Genomic DNA, 14163 nt, shown 5'->3' with positions numbered 1-14163 from the left:
CTGAAATCCTCCCATGCACCCTGCTTCCAGCCCCACCTGGATGACATCTCACATCCTTCCTTCTTCCCTCACGTCTCTGTCTCCTAGCAACCCCATCTCATTCCCTGAATCCCTTCCAAGGAAATTAGAGATAATGGATCTCTCCTCTCTCCATCTCAACCCCTCTTTATTGATCCTCCTTTAATGAAAGTTAATTATAACAATGATTTAATTAATAGAATCCCTCTCTTCCTTTATTGCTTCCCGTATTAAGACTATTAATAAATACGAGCTGGGCTGACAGAGGCATCCATCACCCGCCTGGGATTCCCCCCATTCCTCCTTTTACCCTTCCCCTCTCCCCCTCCCTCTCTTGGCCTATAAACTTGCTGGGGTAGTGGGGGTTAATCAGAGAGGAATTATGAGCCAACATCCCCAGCAGGAGGTGCATTTAATGAAATCACTGTGATTTATGTCTGGGGGAGGTGGGGAGGGAAGAATCTGGGACCCACACATCCTGGATTCCAGGAGGGTGAGCCCCTAGTGCAAAAGAAGAGGAAGAGACAGAAACAGAAGCCCAAGCTGTCTGCTCCTACCCCACAACCCCTGCCAAGCCACACATCTGCCCCTGTTGGGAACCACATAACTAGCTGCACAAGGCCATCGACACGAAGCTGTCAGACCAGAAGCACAAGAATTGCAGTGTAGGTTTTATTCTCACCTCCAAAAGTTTTTACATGGATCCTTCTTCCCTCCTTCCTTTCTCCCCAGTTCCATCCACCATTACCTTCCCAAAGCCACACTCCCTTAGTCCCCTTACAGGCTCCTCAACATGGATATCTAGAGTTTCCAGCTGCTTCTCTCTCTACCCTCTGTGTCTTTCTGGTGTGTGATCTGCACTTTCACACTGGAAGGTCCACAGGAGTTAGAGTAATTTCTCTTCCTTCCTCAATATATACTTCACCCAGTGTGCAAAACATGACCCAGACACACAGGGAGCTCAGGGGAGGGTAATGGACTGCCTGGGCAGGGAAGGAAGACAGCTGGGTTACAATTCTAGTTGTCTCCCACACACTGTGTGGTATTTGGCAACTCAGCCTTTCTACTTATATCCCTTCTGTAATGGAACATCTCATTCTCTCCCTGCTTCCCAGCATACATGCAAAAGCTGATAGACCTGAATGGGCTTGAGACCCTAGAGTGAAAGGAAAAGTCAGACCAAATAGGAACTCGTGTGTCAGTATTTGGTGGTGGAAGGATGACTTTAAATACATCAGTCTCCCCTTATAGAACCTCAATAGCTGCCTGTTACTTACAGGAACATGAAGTGTATATAGCTTAGGGTGCCAGTCAGGGTTTTTACCATCTGGTCCCAGCATGCCTTTCCATCTCCCACCCTACCCAGAGGAACCCTGTACTCCAGGATAACAGAACCATTCCACAGAAATAGGCACTGCTCTCGCATTTATTTTCCTCTCAGTTCAAGGGCCTCTCCTCCATGAAACCTTCCTTGACTTCCCTCAGCTAACCTCTCAGATACCACAAATAGCAAATGCATGAAAACACATTCGTAAAAATATGCTCCATCGTGTGTACAAGTTTTTTTTAGATTATAAGCAACTTGAGGATATGTTATGAGTTTATATATCTCTATGGGCCTAAAATCTAATACAGGGACTGACATATAGATCTAGTCCCCCAAAATAATTTTTCAATTAATTATTCATACATACATAATATATAAAGAATAATGAAATGAGCATCACTGGACTCACTAACCAGCTTTCAGGGCTGAACATCATCAATATCATTGAAATACAATTAACAAAATATGGTGTCAGTTGGGACAGAGATGTTTCTATTAACACAAGATATGTTACAGAGTGCTCTTTATGGGTCGGATGGTGGGAAATCAAGATAAAATAGTTTAAAACTGTCCTCAGAAAGCCTATAGGTGATGTAAATCACCAAACTCAAGGAAAAAATAAATACTTCTATAGAGTTATAACTTGGAGGGGTACTTTACCAAGACTGGGGAAGATAAAAAGTCTCCCATGGGTGACAATGTGGGGCCAAGTCTCAAAGGATGAATAGATGGAACAAAATGTGCAAAGGCCTAACATGTTCAGAAATCTATACACTCAGGTAAGACTGCTGAGTGAGGATCAGACACAGTGGGAAGTGAGGCTGGAAATGTGGCTTATTGACATTTGCTCCTACACTCATTCAACAAATATTAGTTGAGTGCCCTCTATGTGCCAGGTACCATTCTAGGAACCAAGGAATTAGCATAAAAGATACAAACAGTGGGGCTGGGGATATAGCTCAGTTGGTAGAGTGCTTGCCTTGCAATCACAAGGCCCTGGGTTCAATCCCCAGCACCACGAAAAAAAAAAAAAAAAAAAGGAAAAAAGAAAAAAAAAGTACAGACAGGAATGCCTGCCCTCATGCAGCTTACACTCTATGGCCAGATAATGGAAGTCCAGAGAAATAAGTTAGGAACCTATTGTAATAACCCAAGCAAAAGTGGTGAGCACCAAACTTAGGCAATGTCAAGGAGGAAAGAGGCAGAATAATTTAGGATGCAAAATTAATGGGGCCTGGTAATAATTATATGTGGAAAATGATAGGAGTAAAGTTGATTCCAGGTTTTTGGTTTCAATGGTCAAATAACCAATAATGCCATTAACTAAATAAATAATACAAAAGGAGAAATACATGTGAGGAAAAGGTGACTGGTGAAAATTTGGTTGTGGGAGCAAAAGAGAAGTGGTCCAGTAGTGGCAGTAGTAGTTGGATAGATAGTTAAAGTCAGAGATCAAGAGAGTTTGGAGCTAGAAATAGATATTTAAGATCTCTGAAAGTAAAGGTGATGAAAGTGAAGAAAGAAAAAACTGACGGTGTAGAGTCATGATAGAGTGCTTACCTGGCATGCATGAGGCCTGGGTTTGATCCCCAGCACCACCCAAAAAAAAAAAAAAAAAGTGGAAAAAGATTATCCAGGTGTCAAAGGTCGAATGAGGGTAAGAGGGTCAAGGGCAGAACTCAGGAGAACATCAATAAGGAAGGGAAGTATAAAGAATGCAGAGGCATGGAGAAAACTGAGAAGGATCAGACAGGGAGGAGGAAGCAACTCCGGAGAGTTGAGTCAAGGAGAGAGCTAGAAGTAGTCAACACAGCAGAGCAGCCAGGAAAATGACTCCTGGAAATCGCAGGATTAGCAATCAGAGACACAAGTCTGATCAGCAAGAATTGGGAATATGTCTCTGAACTCACATAAACTCCAGGGCCCCTGAACCAAGGTATAATAAAATCAAGGGTAAGAGCCCTTGATTTGGAGTCATGGCTCAGTGGTACAGCACTTGCCTAGCATGTGCGAGTCACTGGGTTTGATTCCCAGCACCACATATAAATAAATGAATAAAATAAAGGTCCGTCAACATCTAAAAAAATCACTAAAAGAAAATGATAGGAGCCCATATGTCTTGAACTCCAACATCAAAGATCCTGCTGCCTTTAGCTAACCTGGTATGAGGATGCAACACACTCTAATTTTTTTTTTTTTTTTTCGATAAGGTCTTGCTATGTTGCTATGTTCTCAAACTCCTGGTCTCAAGTGATCCTCATGCCTCAGCCTCCAGAATAGCTGGGACACCAGGCAGATGCCACCACACCCATCTAAAGTAACATAAAACCTAAGACTGCACTGTCTGCTAGGGCAACCACCAGCCACAACAGTTACCCAGCTGAATGCTTGAGATGTGGCTAGTCCAAATGAGATACTACAGAATGTAAAATGCATAACAATTTCAAAGACTCAGAACTTAGAAAAAAAGAATGTAAATTTCAATTTTATATTGATTACAGATTGAAGTGACGGCATTTTGGACATACGGGCTTAAATAAAATATATTTTTAAAATTAGTTTCACCTAGTTCTTTTTATTTTTTTAAATGTGGCTACTAGAAAATTTTAAATTACATACTTGATTTATGTTAAATTTCTACTGCACAGCATTGCTTAAACCCTACCACAGAACAGAATACAACAACCTGAGGCCTCAGTGCCCCCATATTCTTACCCCCAAACTACCAACATGTCTTTGAGCCAAAAGATAAATAATATCTGAAATTCCCAAGATTGAATTCTTAGTACCCACCCTGCACCCCCATTTTCCCAACTGTGTAACCTAGAGCCAGAGACTTCAGACCCATCTCCAGGGCTTTTCTGTCCTGATCCCTCACTCTTTTTATTTCCTCTGTCTTTTGATACTAATGTGAGAACAGAGATATTCTATTCTAACTCACAAAAGTGGATTTTCTTTTCCCGTTTTAGAGTGCAGAATCTCTCTCTCAACCCTAAATTTAGAAGCCATGTCTTCTCCCTGTTTTCTCCTTTTCTCAACTTCTTTGTCTTTCCTTCTTTGAGAAACTGGAAATCCAATTCGTAGAAGCATGGAGTCATGGAAATCGCCCAGGCTTTAGTCCTACAGATCTAGTTTGTCATACTTCCTAATCATGTGACCTAGAGCAAATCATTTATCTCTTTGAGCCCACATCTACAAAATGTGGATAACATCTACCTGGAAAGTTTCTGGGAAGATTAAATGAGATCATGTGTACAGAATGCCCTGTACAGAATCTGGCTCACAATGGGTACTTTGCCATTTGGGGTTTCCCATTTCACCTCCTATCCTACGGATTTGAAGAAGGAGGAAAGAAACAGTAAACTCTGGTCTATACATATGAACTCATAGAACCTCAAACCAAAAGGGCTTTTAGAAATGTTATTTCCAGCTTCTCCTTCAGGGCAGAAATTCCCTGGACTACATTTCTCATTGGTAGTCATCCAACCTCTGCACAAACACCTCCAGGGGCCTTTCATTGGCTCACTCAATAAAAAAGAACAAAGCACTGTGGGAGACACAAAGAAGGACAGGCACAGATCTTGCCATTAAGGAGTTCATATTAGCAAAAAGACATATAACTATAAGACAAACGTGGTATGTGCCAATTGAGGTTGGCACGTACCTCAATGACAGAGAGCTAACATCCTTACAAGTTAATACATGTTCAGCAAAGGGTGGTCCCCATACCAAAAGCCCTCCCAAATCTCAGACCTCAGTTTTCCCTTTTGTTTGCTGGAACATGGTCCACAGATTATCCTTCAGGAAGACTTTTCTGCAATAGTCTTAAACCTCCAGTAGAGTGTGAATGTGGAAGAGGCCAGCATGAGTGAATGGGAGCACAGATATGGGGAGAACTGAGATCTGCTGCAGATCCTCCAGCCTGTTCTGTGTCACAGAATGATTTCTAGGAATCTAAATACCCATCCAGCCCCCTACCTTCTATTCAAAATCTCTGTCCTCAACTTGAAAAGCCCTACCCACCCCTCTTCTCAGGTCTTCACCAAATGTTTTTCTGTCTGTGCGTTTTTCTCACCATCTCTATTACATTTTCATCTTTTATCAGCGACCCTATAATTTTCTTAGTGTCCATCTCTGCTTCAATCTGTCCCTGTTGTCATTTTGGTATTTGGTTTCTAACATTTTGGGGATCTTTTTGCTTCCATCTCTCTTTTACTCTTCCATCCTTCTCTATTTCTTGGTTGATTTCCATTTTTCTGTCTCTGGTTTTGCTTTCTCTCCGGTTGCCGCAAAGCCATAAACCTAGCCGGCCCTGCAGCAGGCAGCCGCCAATCACTGGGCTCCAAGAGTTGAGAGGGAGGGGGCAGCAGAGATATGGGGGGATGGAAAAGCAGGGGCACTGTTGCTACAGCAGGGGAGGGGGAAAGTGCAGAAAAGAGCAGAGAGGGGCCCCTCCCAGAAGGCAGCCTCGGCTGCTTCCATAACTTGTCTGGACCTCTTTTCTGCAGAGAATAAACACCAGCCCCTCCTTTCTGCTGTGAAACAGGGTACCTAGTCCTCTCTCCTCTAAACCATGATTTCTCATCCAAAAACCACTGGCCAGAGATCACTCTGTGATAGATCTGCCTTCTGCTTCATTATGAGGCACTCCCAAGATGAGGGAGCTAAGTGACCCCGGTAGTCTAAGAATACCTGGGACAAATGTTTACAGGGACGTTGGGTAAGAAAATGATGGTCAAGACAGGCTGTAGTAAGTTAGATTGGTTTGGGGGAAGCACTGAGAGGAGGGAAGGGTCCTAATCAACCAAGGTTGAACAAAAGGTTGGGCACTTATCAACCTTCTGGCTAGTCCCAAAGCAAAACTGATAGCCAGAGTCCCAGACCCCTGGTCTGGGTTAGGGTTCAGCAACTTAGGGTGCTACTTGACGGGCAACTACTCAGCTCATTCTTAGAAACCTACAAGGTCTGGGGGATTAGGAGAGGAAGGCAGAGAAGGGGAGAGATTTTAGAAGCAGAGTATAGGAGGAGCAACATTTCCATCCTGTTGGGGCAGACCTGGAAGGAAACGGACCTGGAATGTAGTAATTCCTTGTGTGCCGGCGACCCCTGCTGGCTATACACACCACCACCTGGGAGATGGGAAGGTACAACCAGCCTGTGTGAATCCAAATATGTTGGGTGTAACACTGTTTTGTGACTGTCACTGTAGAATAATGATGGTGTGTGCAGTGCTGCCCATGATTATATATAGGCACTCCTGGGTGAAGGTGGTAATGTGACCGAGCATACAAGTCACAAAGTTCAGGTTCTGAATTCCTGGCTCCCCTCTGGGGACTCTGGGTACCTGGGAAGGGTGAGTTCCTTAAGCCCCACACCTTAAGCTCCTCTCCAATGTCATGTCAGTAGTATAGATCCACTCAGGGAGGTTCTGTTGGAGTCAAAGTAAAATAGATCAGTCCAGGGAAAGGGGGAAAAGTATCTACTTTGGAATCAGGCTTATTGGGTTAAAAATTTTGATCCCCTGGTTACTGCCTGGATGACATCAGACAAGTTACTTAACTTTTTTGAGCCCAATTTCCTCACCTGAAAGGACATCATATTACTTATCTCCTGGGGTTAACGTGTTGAACACAGTGCCTAGAAATGTTAGGCACTTAATAGATGCTAATTTTCTGCCTCCCTCATTCTTTATCTACCTCCTACCCTCAAGGTCGGGCAGGAATTTCAAAAGGCAAAATAAACCAGGGATGATGTTGACAATGATGGTGGTGGTGGTTTATATTTACATCACTCATGCAAATCATCTTAAACATATTTTAATACACAGCTTTTTTCCTTTTTATTAGCCAAGCACATCATGATCATGTTTTATTGGGATAGAAATATCCCGATGTTATGGCAGGTATCTAGAAGGATGGCCTTATGAAGTGATAACAAGGCATGACAAATCTTTTTTTATTGTGATACATTTTCATTACTCAGGTTAATCAGGAATTACCCATTAGAACAAGGGCTTAAGATAAGTACATGACAGTCATCTGCAGAGATCAAAATCTCCTGATTTTCCAATGGGTATCTAATTGTTATTGCTATTGTGGGGGGACGATTAATGCTCAAATTGAACTGGTCTTAAAACATTAGAATAACTCAAGGAGATATGACAGGTAGTTAGAATTAGTATAATCTGAAATTAAAAAGAAGACAGATATCAATTCCACCAAAGAATATTCTAACCCCTCCAGCTGTCCAGCGACAGGGGCAGACTGTATATGAAGTAAAGAGCTGTATTTCAGCAGGAATCTTGAAGCCAAGGCCAGCTGACTCCTGGGCAGCCTTGCCATGGAAGAGATTCTGGAAGAGATTCCGGCTGCACAGGGAGATTGGATAAGAGCCCCCTGAGGTCCCTCCACAAACACTCAGTGTAGGATGAATACCTTACTCAGTAGGAGTGTCGTTCCAAGCAGCATTATTGCCATACCCATAGTCACCACTTTGTCACCATGAGGTGGGAGTTGGGGGTGGTAATAATAATAATGATGTTCTTTTCCTGAGACTTCATTCTTCCCAAGGAAAGGCAAGAGTCCAGGACCATTCCCTCTCTAACCATCCCACGTTTTTCTTGATTTATTCTGCAATCCTCATCTTTTTCTTCATAGGAGCCATCATCAAGTATCTTAAGGCAAACCCTACTTGAAGAAAAAGCTTTTTTCAACTTTTAGTCTCTTGCTTCCAAGAGGTAGGCAAGCAATGGGGAGGGGCATTTGTTTAGCTCCTATTAAGTTACACACCATAAATTTTGCCCTTAATTAAGAGAGGTGTATTAGCTTCCATGCAAGTAAACATGTGTATATGTATACTGTTTTTACATGTAACTGTAAATGTGGATGGGCCTGCAGGAATTCTTTGCTGTTCAAGCTCCTCTGAGGGATCTTGGTATCTAGCTTGGTATGGGGAGATCTGTGTGTGGCTCCTTCAAGAATTTCAATACCTTCCATGTGTGCAAACTAACCAGTAGTTATTCTTCTGACCTCTAATTTTTAATTTTTGGGGCAGTACTGGGATTGAACCCAGGAGTGCTTTACCACTTAATTAATCCCCAGTCCTCATTTTTAATTTTCAGAAAGAATCTCATAAAGTTGATGAGACTGTCCTCAAACTTGTGATCCTTCTGCCTCAGTTTCCTGAGTCACTGGTATTATAGTCCCAGCACCATAGTGCTTGACTTGGCTTCTAGATCATTGTACATGATCCCAGGTTTCCCTCCCAACACAAGTGTGTTGACACATCAAGATTCACCAGCCTCCTTGCCTTCCATGGGTGCATGACTGTATTTCCCATCTCTGTCCCAGTGTATGTGTAGCCCCATGTACACAGCCTGCCCTGTGTGAAGCCATGTATGTCCCACAGTCCCTCTTCCCAAGGAGGACCCTGTGAAGAGTCCTTGGCACCCTCCCCTTCTGGCTACCCCCACTCCCCACTTTCCATGCCAGGAGAGATCTAATTACACAGAAATTAGTACAGAGAAGGATCGTTTGCTTTTATGGCATCAGCGCCAGGGCAGCTGTAAATCTGGAGCTGCTGCTGCAGCCGCCTCTGGGCACCGTGCAGTCTATGGGGTGGGGTGCTCTCACTTCCACACCTCTTTGCTCCTGGCCTCTATCCCTTCCCAGTTCCTTTTAGGTACCCATCTCAGCAAGGGTAGGGGTGCAAAAGGGAGGACATGGTCAATCAAAAGAAGACATATAGTAGGTGCTCAATAAATGTTTATTAACTGATTAGAGAGATGAATGCTAACCATTACCCAACTACCCAGACCCAATGACAAAAGGATTAATATTCCTACTAAAATTTATCTTAAATGTTCAAGCTCTTTACAAGACTTTACAAAGTCTAGAGCTCTTACCAATCTTCTCTACTTTCTTATGGACCTAGACAAAGCATATGGAACAATCAGCCACCCTGGCTTCTACTTTAGAGACCCTGAACTTCTTCTTAGGCAGCATCATATAATGAAGACAGACCAGGTTCAGATCTTGATTCTTCTGTTAACTAGCTAAGTGACCTTGAGGACACCTCCCTTCAACTGAGCCTTGGTTTTCTCATCTGTGAAATGGCATTCAAGAAACCTACCGCTCAGCTTGTTGTGAGACATCAATGAGAAAGCGCTGAACCAACAAAAAATGTCTACTAATCGTTTTCTCGCTATTCATGCCTTACAAACTAACACTTCCACCACTACTTCTAGCTCCTCTCTCCCAACCAACCCTATGCAAGTGCCATCATACACTTTGGGGCAACAAGACATGCAGACAGGCTATGCTCAAGCAGGAGTGAGTGTTTCTTTTATGTCTGAGAGTCTTATCAGAAGACAGTGGTGAGGACCTATGACTCCAACAATCTCTGGGCACCTGGAGTCAGTGTTTCACCCATAGCCAGTGCACTTTATGCTCCTACCTTGGCAGTGATTATTTCCTTCTTATTTTCCTTGGGGGTATTGGAGCATCTCATTGTAAATAAGAAGAAAGAATCAAGAATTTAGGGAATTAGGAGGGAGCTGGGAAATGTCTGGGGTGGAGACAGGCTTGAACCCCATCCCAGAGTAAAGTCAAAGTGCCCTTTAGGGAGTAGCAAAATCAGAAATCAAACGCCCAGGCTCCAACTTCCTGCTAACACAGTCCCCAAAATCAGGGGCTTGAGGATCTTCTTCCTCTTGTCCTTCCCTACTTGGATGTCTCCAGCCTAAGGCACTTGGCCAAAAATTTCTGAATTTACTCCCATATGGATAACCCTGGAGAGCTCTAAGGGGTAAACAGGTCGGGAAGGGGCAAGTCAAAGAAATAAAGGTGTGAACCCCTTCCCCAACCTTCCCAGATCTCCAAGCACCATTTGGGCAGGAGCCTCCGCTCCCACCACTCAGGGTCAGGAAGAGCCGCAGCAGCAAGCCAAGGCACATCCTCTGTGTCCGGCTTCTCACCCCCTGATCTGCGTCCCAGGGAGTGTGAGGATTTGGCGTGAAGGGCAGAGAGGCAGGGGGATCTCTGGCCCCCGCCTCCCCCACCCCCGCAACCCCAACTCAGGCTGCAGTCTCTCCTCGTTGTAGCAGAGCGAGAGCAAAGGGACGGGCAGTAAAGATGAGTGATGGCGCAGAGACAAGCAGAAATACACCATCATGAAAATGCTAATGACTCCTTGCTCTCTTTCTTTATGGTTGGAGTAATACAGACTTCAATCATAAAAACAATCTCCCAACATTTTAATGGGCTCCATCATGCCCGCACTTGTCGGTATATTTGAAGAATAAATCACCCTCCCCGCTCGGAATGAATTCGCTGTCAAACTCGGCTCCCTCGGAGAAAATGGATGGGGAGAGAGGATGGAGGTGGGTTTTTTTTTTTTTTTTTTTTTTTTTTTTGGGGGGGGGGAGGTCTTCTCCCCCGCTAACTCCCTCCTAAAGCGGATTGTCATGAGAGATGCCTGGATCCAGAGAGGGAGGAAGGGACGGAGGGAAATTGGGGAAACTGACAGAGCCCGAAGGGAAGGATTTGAGAAATCGGACCGGGACTGAGGGACTCCACACCGAGAGAAACCACCCGGTGGACGGACGTGGAAGAATGAAAGGGGCAGGAACAGTGGTGGTGTTAAAGGGAAGGGGCAAAATCCTAACACTGACCCAAGACAATGCAAATAAGATGCAAAAAGTATGCAGATCCACGTTATTTCTGCGTTATTTGGTTAGATTTCTTTCGGACTGTGCCCTAGACAGGAACACAAAGGGAAAGGGGAAAAGTTCGAGAGAGCTTTTTGGGGAGAGAGGAAGACGGGCAGGAAGCAAGCCCAGGAGTTCCTACTCTGAGCTTGTAGGCTTCAGCGCAGTAAAGCCACAGGTCTGCACCACTGAGAAGGGCCTTAGAGCCCTGAGTAATTCTCATTTCCATACAGGTGGCCCTCAGCCAATGAAAACTTGAGATGCGCCTAGAGCGAGCAGCCAATCCCAGTTAAGGATGAGCTGAGCTGGCTCGTTTAATTGCATCTTGATTGGTTGTGATGTTGCTAGGCAGAAGCCGGGTCCTGGAGATTGATGCCGGCAAGCCTGAAGAGCCAGGTGAATACGAAAATATCTGGAAACCTAGACTCCTGGGTTGACATTTTTCTTCCAGAGCTCCTTCATTCTTAAAGGACTGATGGGGTCAGGAGAATGCCTCTCCCTTTTCTCTTCTCGAGTTGGAAAAAGACAAATAGTTATTATTTTCCCCCAAAAAAGCCTTCAGAGAAATCTGGCTATTTCGAGGGTCTTCTAGTCCGAAAATCCCCGATGGAAGTATTTCAGCCTTACCCTGGGTCTTCCTGAAAGCTATGTTCAAGCCTTTAGGCTGCAGCTGATGGATTTTTTTCAAACACTCAGAAAATGGAGCAATTGTGCCCCACTTTCTCCCTTCGTACCGCATGACTTAAAAAGCAAGAGATCCCTATCTTCCGGGTCACTCTTCCAAGACCCAAGGATGACCTGTAGACCGTGAGAGGGGTTAGAATTCCACTCCTAAACGTCTCTGAAGTGACATTCCTAAACCCGCAGCTGGAGTCTTCATTTTCATCTAATTTGCATAAAACTCATCCTCCCCTCCCACTCGGGACCAAAGGCACGGTCTCCCGGGCCGTGCCTCTTCTCGGCCTCCACGCCCGGCTCCTCTCAGTCCGCTTGCCCCGACCCCCGCGCACCCACCCCTGCAGCACCCCCTGCTGGCCACAGGGCCCAGAGCTTCCCGCGGATCGGGAGTCACAGCCTCCCCAGAGGCCGGAGGGGCACGGTGAGGGGAGAGGTAGGGGCTGCCGCCGAGAGCGACGAACCCGCTGGTCTGAATAAGACGGTCCGCCAACAATATGCCACCATTTAAATCTGAACGCGCGCCAACCGCCGATTGTGATGTTAATTCGGCGATGATTTAGGGGGGCGGGACGGAGAGGGGCCTGGCCGCCTCTCTGTCAAAGTGCTGTCCGGGGGCTTAATATTTGTAATTGAAGCTGATGAGGACTCCGTCTCTGTTTCTACTGATAAAAAAAGGCAGGGAGGGAAAAAGAGCAACTAAATTATAGGGCCGGGAGAAAAACATGATTAATCAAAGGTTTGAACTGTCGCCGTGTTCGAGGCCCAGTAAATCTCGCCCGGCCGGGCCCCGCCGAGGCCGGAGGATAAATCTGAACCGCGCTGTGTTTGCCGCCCCTTTCTGTTTGCCTCTTGGTTCGCACGTCAATTAATTCGATAATTGGATTTGAAGAGATGTCAAGAGATTGTCGAGGGGGAGTCGGGAGGGAGTGTGCGTGGAGGAAGGGACCTGGGGATAGCGAGAGAGGCGGCGAGAGCCGGCGGGGTCGGTTTGCGGAGGGACGCGAGAGCCGAGCCAGCCCTGGCAGTGCCTCATCCAGCTCGCCTCCGCTAGGGGTTTTCTTTTTGCTTTTTCTTTCTCTTCCCTTGTCCCCTCCCACCCCCCAGTGCTGGAGATTGAACCCAGGGGCGCCTTATCATGGAGCTACATCCCCAGATATTTTTATTTTGAGACGGTCTCGCTGAATTGCGGAGGCTGGCCTTAAATTTTCGTTCCTCAAGCCTCAGCCTTCAGAGTAGCTAGGATTTGACAGGCATGCCAACGCTGCCTGCCGGGGCTGGGGCTCGGGGTTTTGGAGGAGACCTTGGCACAGGGGGCAGGCCTATGCTATGCCTTACCCTCAGCAGAGGTTCGCGACCCATCTCTTCGAACACTGCTCTCTCCAAGAAGAATTCCCAAATTCTCCCTCTAAATTCTGCCCTTGTTCTGCCACCACTCTCCTTTTGAAGCTGATGGGTGTCGCTGAGAGAATCCATTTGCAAGTGTTTGTGTGTTGGTGTGTAAATGATGTTTCAGTGATCCCCATCCCAGGTCACAACGCTTTTTTCTTTACCCATCCCGCAAGTTACACACACACACACACACACACACACACACACACACACACACTTCACATATTTAGAATTCCAGTCTCCAAAGATATCTTCTGTTAACTGGTCACGGTGTTGCACACCTATAATCAGGGAGTTCAGAAGCTGAGGCAGGATCACAAGTTCCAGGCCTGCCTGGGTTATTTAGCAAAACCTTGTCTCAAAATAAAAAGGACTGGGAATGTAGCTCACTGGTGGAGTAGTAGAGTGCCTCTGTGTTCTATCTCCAGTACCGTGCCTGGGGGATGGGGGCAACTCCTGCTTAAGGAAAATACCTTTACAAACATATCATAGACACATACATGCACACATGTACACTGACCCAGAGACGTAACCAAGCCCTGGGCTGCAACCTGACATAGTAGATGCTTCAGAAATTAAGCTCTTCCATAATATCAGGTGGATCCTCCAAAAAAGGGTGGATCCCACCCCTAGAAGGGGTGTGTGTGAGAAAGTGTGGATAGATTTTGAGGAGTTCCCCTACTGGTCTCTACAGATTTTTTTTATGCAGGCATGGAGAAGGTTGGGCAGGCGATGCTTACAAGAAAACAAGGCAAATGATCCTGAAAAATAAGATGAAGTTGGAGGCCAAAGAAGGTTGTGAGGGCAAGCACACAAAGGCTCCCCTGCCAGGCTACCTGGCAGTAAAAAACCCTCTGGAAGGACACCAGCAGGTACCCCAGGGGAGGCCATAGCCAGAGGCTGTCCTGGTGAGAATGGAACACACAACTACCCTTGAAACACAGACAAGGGAGACTACAGAGGAGAGCTGAGTCAAGTAACAACCAGAGCAGTGCAGCAGGCTAGTGTTTAATTAAATGCTAATTTAGAATACTGACAGGTGCCA

This window comes from Sciurus vulgaris, assembly GCF_902686455.1.
Source record: "Sciurus vulgaris genome assembly, chromosome: 5".
Taxonomy (NCBI): domain Eukaryota; kingdom Metazoa; phylum Chordata; class Mammalia; order Rodentia; family Sciuridae; genus Sciurus; species Sciurus vulgaris.
Note: the sequence above shows the minus strand (reverse complement) of the source record.